This window comes from Atta cephalotes, assembly GCF_000143395.1.
Source record: "Atta cephalotes unplaced genomic scaffold scaffold00033, whole genome shotgun sequence".
In the NCBI taxonomy this organism is placed as follows: domain Eukaryota; kingdom Metazoa; phylum Arthropoda; class Insecta; order Hymenoptera; family Formicidae; genus Atta; species Atta cephalotes.
In genome coordinates, this window is record NW_012130097.1 from 598645 (window position 1) to 608027 (window position 9383).

A 9383-nucleotide genomic window follows, 5' to 3' on the forward strand; every position below is an offset into this window, starting at 1 on the left:
TAAATCTAAAAAGTTCAAACTTTTCATTTAAGAGAAACTTAGCCCTTGTGTCCTCAAAGAAATATCTTTCTCATATGTGTCTTACGAGTTCTATGAACGAGAATGTTCTTTGAGCTTCCCATTGCAAACGGCGTGTTCGATAACTCAAGTAAGCTTTGATTTATCGTTATCGTGGTGACCCATTTATCTTTTGCTTCGAAGTCGGCCAATTTAATACTTTTGTTTGTCCCAGGTTTTCTCGCACCAACAACGCCAACCATCCATAGCACAATGTGGGGCAGGAATAAATTCGATCATTCGCGATAATGTCGATTCGTTGCGTACAAGAGCAAAGAGAAGAACTTCCATTTTTTTCCATTTCGGCTCATTATTCTCGTATTCTGTTTTCTGTTTGTATTCTATTTTCAGACGAATAAATCGATCAGAAACTTGCATAAGCAGAAAATATAAACACAAATGATTGATTCTTGATTCTATTAGATTTGCGATCGACTTTAATATAATTTCAGGAAAACATTTTGAATTATTTATTGTTGAGCAATATTGCTGTTTTATAGAAAAGTTTTTATTTGCTTTTATAAATCATTATTAAAAATTGATGCATTAAAATAATAATTAATTTCAAATAATAATTATTAGTTTCAAAGATGTAGGGTGTCAAAGTTGAGAGAAAAATTTTTTATTTTTAAAAATTTCCAAAAAATCACATGAGTTATTTTGATAAAAGTTTATGTTTAAAGTTTCAAATGATTTAGAAATTAAAAAAAAAGAAATTTTTCCTTTAACTTTAACAACTCGTATCTTAAGTTGTATAAAGTTTTTATCTTGAATATGTGTGAAGAATCACTTCTTAAAATCTTTTCAGTATTTAGTAGCTATTTTATATAAAATAGTATTTTAATATTAATAGTAATTACGCGTTTTGATCCTATGCTTTTTGCGTAGGATCTTCAATAATTACAAAAATTCAATAATTACAGTATCAGACATTTGTTATATAAAATATAAACTAATTATCACAGTCAATTATAATAGCATAAATCAGGGAAGACATATTGATATTCATACGAAGTGTGTGTTGATTGACACACTTTCTATGAATCTCAATACAGCTTTCCTAATTTACAATCGATACTGCGATAATTAGTTTGTATTTTATGTAATAAATTCATCTGATATTGTTTTGGATTATTCAGGATGACCCAAAAAGCGTTGGGTCTAATTATTTCTGAGGTAATGCAATTAAAGAATTTTAATGTATACACGAATATTTAGTGTTCTGATTTTAATATTTTCATTTATATTATTTGTATCCTTATCTTTCTAATATTTTACTAATCGTTATTACTATTTTTTTTAATGAAAATAATATTCAAAGTAATGTTAGTATATATTATTACAATTATATAAATACATTTTAAATTCTGCTCTTTCTTTGCCGACGGTCCGAAAGATTCTTATCATATCACGAAAATTTTGCTTTTTCAATAGAACGCGACGAATTGGTCCAACAATTTTTCTGCATGCTTCGGTTTCTCTCTCGCGATTATTTTCATCTGACGCTCGTCAGACCACACCTTTATTTCGTTTTTATCTATCTTGTTCGAATTGCCGCTTGTATTATCGCTTATTACCGGTCTTTCATCGACCAGCACACAATGGCGATACATTCATTGTATTGTTTAGCATTGTGATGCCATCTTCTATACCATCGATCATTCTCTATTTCGAGTGATTTCGAGTGATTTCCTTTTCACTAGTGTGATATGCCATGTGATACGTTGGATATATTCCGCTATCCCAGTCATAAACAAATATGTTCAACTAATCGTCGAAATTGTAGTCTGTTCCTGCATATCCAATTAATTTTTCCTATTCCTGCTACTCTTAATGGTTTCAAATCACGCAAATCTGATATATTATCAGTGAAATTAAACTTATTAAACAAGCCATGTTTCTCACAGTTTGACAGAATGGATCAAAAGATAAAACATTAAAGTACGATAAAAATATTCTTTTAAAATGTTATTTAAAATTTTCTATTTTCTATTTTATTTTTCGCAACATACTGCGCATGTTAGTCGACGAAAGTTTTGTAACACAACACTCTTGATGAAAAATGGTTATCGATCAGTTTGATAATCCGCTGACTATGCAATCAGCACGCCAATTTATCCATGCGCTCTCGTCAGATTCTCAGTTCTTTCTTGTCTGATCGTGTTTTCCGGAGATATAAACAAATATGAACCCGAAAGAAGATATTCGCAAAAACTATTCATAAATAATAACAGTAATATTATATTAATATTATTAAGATGTTAATAAAATACCTATTTCTATATGTATTACTTTATTATTATCGTTATCGTTTGTGAATTGCCGATCAGTTGATGACTGTTTTTAATCCCTTTTCATTTCGTAAACTATTCGCTCAAAATAAAACTTGGTCTATCAGATAATGTATGTATGAGAAATCTTAAATATTATTAATTTAATATCTACAATGTTTAAATCAATGTTTAAATAACACAATCGAATTATATTAAATTAACATTCAAATAATAAAAATTTAATACAAAATGTTAATAAAAATCGATTTTACCATAAATATTTATTCTTTGTTGCGTATTAACTATTCATAGTACTTAGAATTTTGAAGGGCATAATGGATACATGTGATTGTCGTGATTATTATACATCCAAATCACAGTAACATGAGTTATATGAGTTTCGATATATATTAATTAATATTTACTTTCCCGTTGCTTTGGTTGCAAGCATTTCTCGTTATACACTACAAGTAAACATAGTATATGTAATTTGACATATCCCGCGGGTATACTTCGTGATTATGTAACAACATTGCAGTAAAATGACCCGCGATTTCCAATCATTATCCGTATTATATCGCGATATTGTGAATAAGATATGAAAAAATATGTTGTGGTAATATGGCTAAACTAATACAAGCGTTTTTTATTGCCCGAACATTGATATTTATGAATTTCACGAACCAATTTCAGTGTAACTTGTGTTCAGTAACACAATTCAATAATGCTTTAATCTTACAAAAGCTTGTTTGAACAAAAACAAAGCTTTTAAGTCTTCTGTAACGATAATCGTTCACGACTGTTAATGTAAAACTTAACTAATCAAGTAAAATTTCTGGCATCATAACATCCTTACTATTAGTAGAAAAAAATTTTGTCTGGTTAGTATCAATGTATCTATAAATTTTTATATAAGAAACTTCACTACATCATTTAATTTCTTCAATTTTTCATAAATTAGGTACATTATTATACTTATAAGCGTCTCGCAACTACATTTGTACATTTGATAAAAGAATTAAAATTTTGAAACCTAAATGCCTAAATACAATTTATTGGGTAATAATATTGGGTATAAATATAAAATATTCTCAATTTATTCTCTCAAAAAAATATTCTGACGATAATAAAAACCAAAGAAAAATAACTAATAAAGTATTTATCCGTTGAGAACCAAAGCTTTCTAATAAAATAACTTATGGAAGATCTTACTTTCTAAAGGTTTTCAGGGTCGCTAAATTTAATTCTGGTACCACATTTCTAAAATTCAAATTTCAAAAAAAACGATTTGATTGTTGTAAAATTCTGTTTTAGGTTTACGGTATTTTTAATTTAAATATAGCTTGTCAAATTCAAAAAGATAATAACTACCATAAACAAAAATCTAATATCATAGTATTAATAAAAGTTTAAAATTCAGTTTGGAAATTAATACTAATCGTATATGTATCTGTGATAAGCTTCAAATAAAACGAAACTGGAAACTTGATGTTATTTCACAATTTAAAAACTTTCTAAAACCGAGTTTTATGATAATCAAATAATTTTTTAAATTGAAATTCCATCCATCCATATAAAACATATATTTAAAATTTTTTTATTTTTGTATTCAGATTCGAATAAAATATTATAAAATTACCCCATAGGCAAAGTTTCATAAAAAATGAATGAACAGTTTAATAAAAGGGAGTGACGAGATCGCTGGTTCACAAAGGAAGTTAAAATATTGTTATGAAAATAAATATTAACAATACTTTTCAATAAAACTGTTTTTTAATTCATTTTTCGTTAGATATAGAACGTTTATGTCAATTGTTGGAAGTGCTTTTTACTTATGATCAAGGTATTTTTTATCAAAAGTTTCATTGTTACAATTTACTAGCAAGAAGTATCATTTTGATTCAAATTCAGGTTATACAGTGTCACCCCTCTCTTGGAATACATTCAACGTTTTCTCTTGCGCGCATATAAACATTCCATGCACTCACCTACGCTCACACAACTTGCAAAAGTACTTCACGAGAACTATTTCTGTCGTCGGCTTTTCGTTTGACGATGCAAGTTTGTCTTTCCAACGGCGCGTAAGTTACCCTGGGAAATCCAGGTTTCGCAATGGATATCTGATCGAGGGATATCCCCATGAGCAAGAGGCGGAATATGATGCGTGATCTATAGTGTGATCGCGAATTCAAACACTTAAATAAAATTGTATAAAATAATGATATAAATTATCATGTACCATATAAACTATATCGTATTGAAAAGGAATTTAAAGGTATAAAAAAACGTATTAACATAAATATTAAAAATATTAAAAAATACATATCTAAAATAAAACTAGAAATGCAATTTTAAATAAATATTTCGTTTAGAAATAAAATATATCTGTTTCTTATGTGAGAGAAATAATTTAGAGTTCTTTAATTAATTGACAAATTAATATTTTAAATTTTATTTATTACTGTTTATTTATTAAGTCATTACTTTTCATAATTTTGATAGCTACGTTTTAATACTCTCGATAAATTTTCTGTAAAATTATTTTTGAAATTATTATAAAACCTGCTATTGTGAGGAGAAAAAGAACTTCTCATTTTCTCTTGAAAATTTTGTATGGGAAACATACTTGCTGAGCAATCTGTCTAAAATTTGACACACGATATGCGTTATATTTCGTCGTACACGGGTGTGCATATGTAAGCGACATCATATCGATTGTTCCTGAAAAATATACATATTCCTCGTTCAGGGTGAGAATGATTTATGAGGTAAAGCGTTAAATCTTAACCGAATTGAGATAACGCGAATGCCACTTCGCTTCGAGCTGCTTGTTATTCTTCATCAGAAATGTCCACGATGTATTAGAGCCATAATGATTTGCGGTCTATTTATACACATATCAATGATGTATCAATTCCTCTGCCATTATCTTCACATCGCGCAAATTTATTCTGTAATACTTTAAAGCATTTAAATAATTTGAATTTCGCACTTCATTCATGTTATTAGACAAGTATCTTTATTAGTTATTATCTTATCTTTATTAGTATCTTTATTAGTTATTATATTATAGCGTTTGCTAATTAGATTACATAGCTCGAATTATCGGTAAAATGTCTGCTAAATTCTCTAACACAGGAATGGACCAAAATTCGCTAATTGGACATTAATTAATATTAATTGATATCATAATATTTAATAATCTGAAACAGTACTTTGAAACGAATGAATAATAACTTGATATAGACTTGATTAGACATACGAATCATAGTTGATTAAATTTAAAAAATCAGGAAATATTGAAAAGAATCTAAAAGTATTGTAATATAATAATATGAAGATACATTAATTAATTTTTATATTAATTTTTATATTAATTTTTATAGATACGCAATATGCTTAACATACGATAAACACAATAGAAAATATTTTCCATACATATACAGTAGAAAAAAATTCATATTGCCGGTCTTTAAAATTTTTGAATTAAATTTTTAATATAACTACGTATTAATTTAATATTATGTTAAGCTGATATATTTAACATTTTTCAATATTAAAACAACACAATTTATAGTAAATAAACGAAAATAAAAGTAAATAAACAAATAATATAAAAATAATATATTAAAACGTAAATTCTAAGTTAAATATATTAAACATGTTAATTTAACATATCATAAAATGTAATTTTATTTAAAAAAATAAGCTTCCACAATTTATTTATGAATTCTTAGTCAGTTATGTTTTTTGTGTACATTTTTTTGTTAACATTTTTACATTTAGATTATCCTTTAATATATTCAGTTTGTGTTAAATTAACATATAAAAATTTAAATAAACACGAGAAATGTTTCAAATGTGTCAAATTTAATATACAAATTTTTCAATTATGTATAAATAATCAATACATTGATTAACTATCTGAAGCTAACTATTTAAACTATTTAAAGATTCTAATAAAAAATTAAAAAATATTCTCTCTTTCTCTACGGATAATCTTACATGCAAAAAAATTAATACCTGCGGTATCAATAATTGTTCTTTTAATATCAATCCATTTTGTTAACTAAATGCATAGAAATTTGTCTTGATAGCAGCAGCCGATAGGACAGTTCAGTAAGATGTTATCCGTGTACGACCGGCGAACGCATTGGGGACGCATAGACCCTGCTTAGATATCGAGTAGAATTTAATCTCGGATTTCGGTGACAACGAGACTGCGGATTGGAGCGTAAAAATTTTGACTGATTAACAATAAGTTGATCCGCTTGAGAATCACGATGTAAATAACGTGAAAGTATTATTTGCGAGAGAAATATTAGTGCAAATCAAAATAAAAATAAAAATATGATTTCAATGTACAGCACACGTAATATTCATCACATATACATTTATTTCTAGCAGAAATTAAAAAGTTTTCTCTGTATAGGTTCACATAAAACAGATTATTGCAGTAAAAAATGGATTTAATTTTAAATTAAATATTTTCACATATCTTTTCATATATTTTTCGAAAATTTGTTTTTCTTTTGCTCGTAGCATTTGAAAATGTTGTTCCACACTTCACGATTATTGCCTCGTAAAAATATAATTCCGTTTTATTTGATAATTTCGAATTAATGTGCGAAATAATATGCGTTACAAAAAAGAACACTGCACTTTATTTCGAGACACAAGATATCATATCACCACTTACAAAATTCATTTTACGAAACTTAACCTCGGAATTAATTGGAATGTTCTTTGACAGAAACAACTGGTTTTAACGAAATCGAGCGTGCATCTATTTATTGATCGTTAACAGCGTTTCTGGAGTAACGTAATTTCGCGCGAGATAACGAGCTCTCGATCGCAAACAGTTGAGTAAGAAAGATCGTGTTTGTTTCCATTATATGGGATATTTCATATTTACTATTGTTTGTTTACTTATTTTCTTCCACTTTGAACATTTTCAATGAAACGTCAAGACTTAAAAACCGACAATTTTTAAATGACTTATGAATAAAAACAATAGGCTCGTCGCATACCAAACTTCTAAACTGTAAATTCTATTACGAAGTATTATTTCTTGTTTAATTTCGAGTAAACTTTATTGTAACAAATTTTCAATTCGAAATTGAATTACCAAGAAATATGTAATACCAGAAATATGATTTCAAAGGAATATAGATCTATAAAAGCACTTTAAGCGCATCTCAACATTTTCACCTGAGGCGAAATGACCGGCAAAGCTCTAGAGGTCTCTCATTTTCCTTGGTATCGTTGCAATACCTTATCTTATAATAATATAATGTCCGGGTGCAGGCTAGAAGCGTGTAATTGCGGTGGCTGTGTTAGAACAGGTGCTACGAGGAATTTTCTCGCACAAAAATCCCTCATTGTTCTCGAAAAGAAATTGCACGGCACAATAAGGCGAAAGAGCCGTAGATTTTCTGGACTCTGGAGAATGAATGTTAATTGGTTAAAAAAAAAGTTTTACTGCTTAATAGCTAATATATTATTTGCAACGTATTTGAAAATACTGAGTATTTGAACATTTTAGTATTCAAACAATACATTAAATTATTATTACACTCAGAAAAAATAAAAAGGTGACAAAAAATTGATCAAATTCCGTGGAAATATTCCACACTCAGATTAATTCTCCACGCATTTCATATATAAGTTTCTATATCTCCAGCACTGTTTCTATAATAGTACAATATACAGATTATTTATTTTTCAATTAATTATAAAATATGATATATGAACAGCGTAGAATAAATTATACAAAATTTATCATCAATTGAAATAAATATAGTATAATTATTGCAAGTGAGATAATGGATAATTTATACGATTCAGTTTTAGATGTATTGTTTTAGCTTTCAGCTAAATACAAATGATATAAACGGCGGAAACAAATAAATGAGATTACGATATACATTATTGATATTTTCAATTGCAAACGATCATCGTGTGCAAAGCGGAACTTATAGTTTCAGGTCATACAGTCGCAGCAATCGTATTATCAAAGTCGATACCTCGAGGCTTGTGCTATCCTCCACCTATTCATCAAAATCGATCATGCATCGTAGACGTGGATTAGCCATCATTAGTATGCAACTTTGAAGGGATCATATCTCATGATCGAAGTGTATAATGACGTAAGAAGGTGGAATAAATCTGTCATTACATTAACTTTCCCTCACATCACATTGAAGATACAATAAAGTCCTCCGGCTCACTTCATCTGAGAGATATCATTCCTTTTTGAACGGTTTTCTGTCTGCTTTATGCGCATCTGTTCCCCTAAGACAAGGGGTATATGACACGTAAAACTAAGCCACTGGAAATCAGAAACTGCAAATAACGACAGTAAAAGAGAAAAGGAAAAAAAATGAGAGAGCTGCGGACCGGTAGATAAAAAGCTTTTACTCTTCGAGGACAAAAGCGGCTACTATCTGTGATTAATACATGAAGCCGGATAAATTGGATATTGTTAAAATTTAATATAAACAACCCATAGTGTGTAAAAATATGTATGATGGATCAAAAGTTTGAATATAGTCGAATATTTTATAAAGCATTTTTATAAAAAATGTTTCGTGTCAAAGCCTACTCTGTATATTACATTATAATATATACTGTATATTACATTAGAAAAGAAAATTAAAATATTCTCTACAGAAGAAAACAGCTGCTATATAATAATTTTAATTTCTTATATTGCTGTTAATTTCTTGCAATAAAACTCATTTTTCGTGCTTGAATTTTTTGACTTGCCGCATCGTTTTCAATATACAAAAATCTATAAGAAACTTAATCCATTCAAAATAATTTTTACTGTAAACTAGTGCAATCTAAATTTGCGGATGTAACGTGGAGTAAACCGAGACGAATCGGATTATATAGAACGAATCAAATATAGCTTTGAGATCGTTAGTCAACAGTTGAATTTGTTAGCTGTTTTATCGTACTAGTTACTTTTGCGCGAAACTTCCACTGGAAACAATAGACAATTCTATATTGCGATTCAATGTCAATAAACGACAAAGCATAAAAACTGTG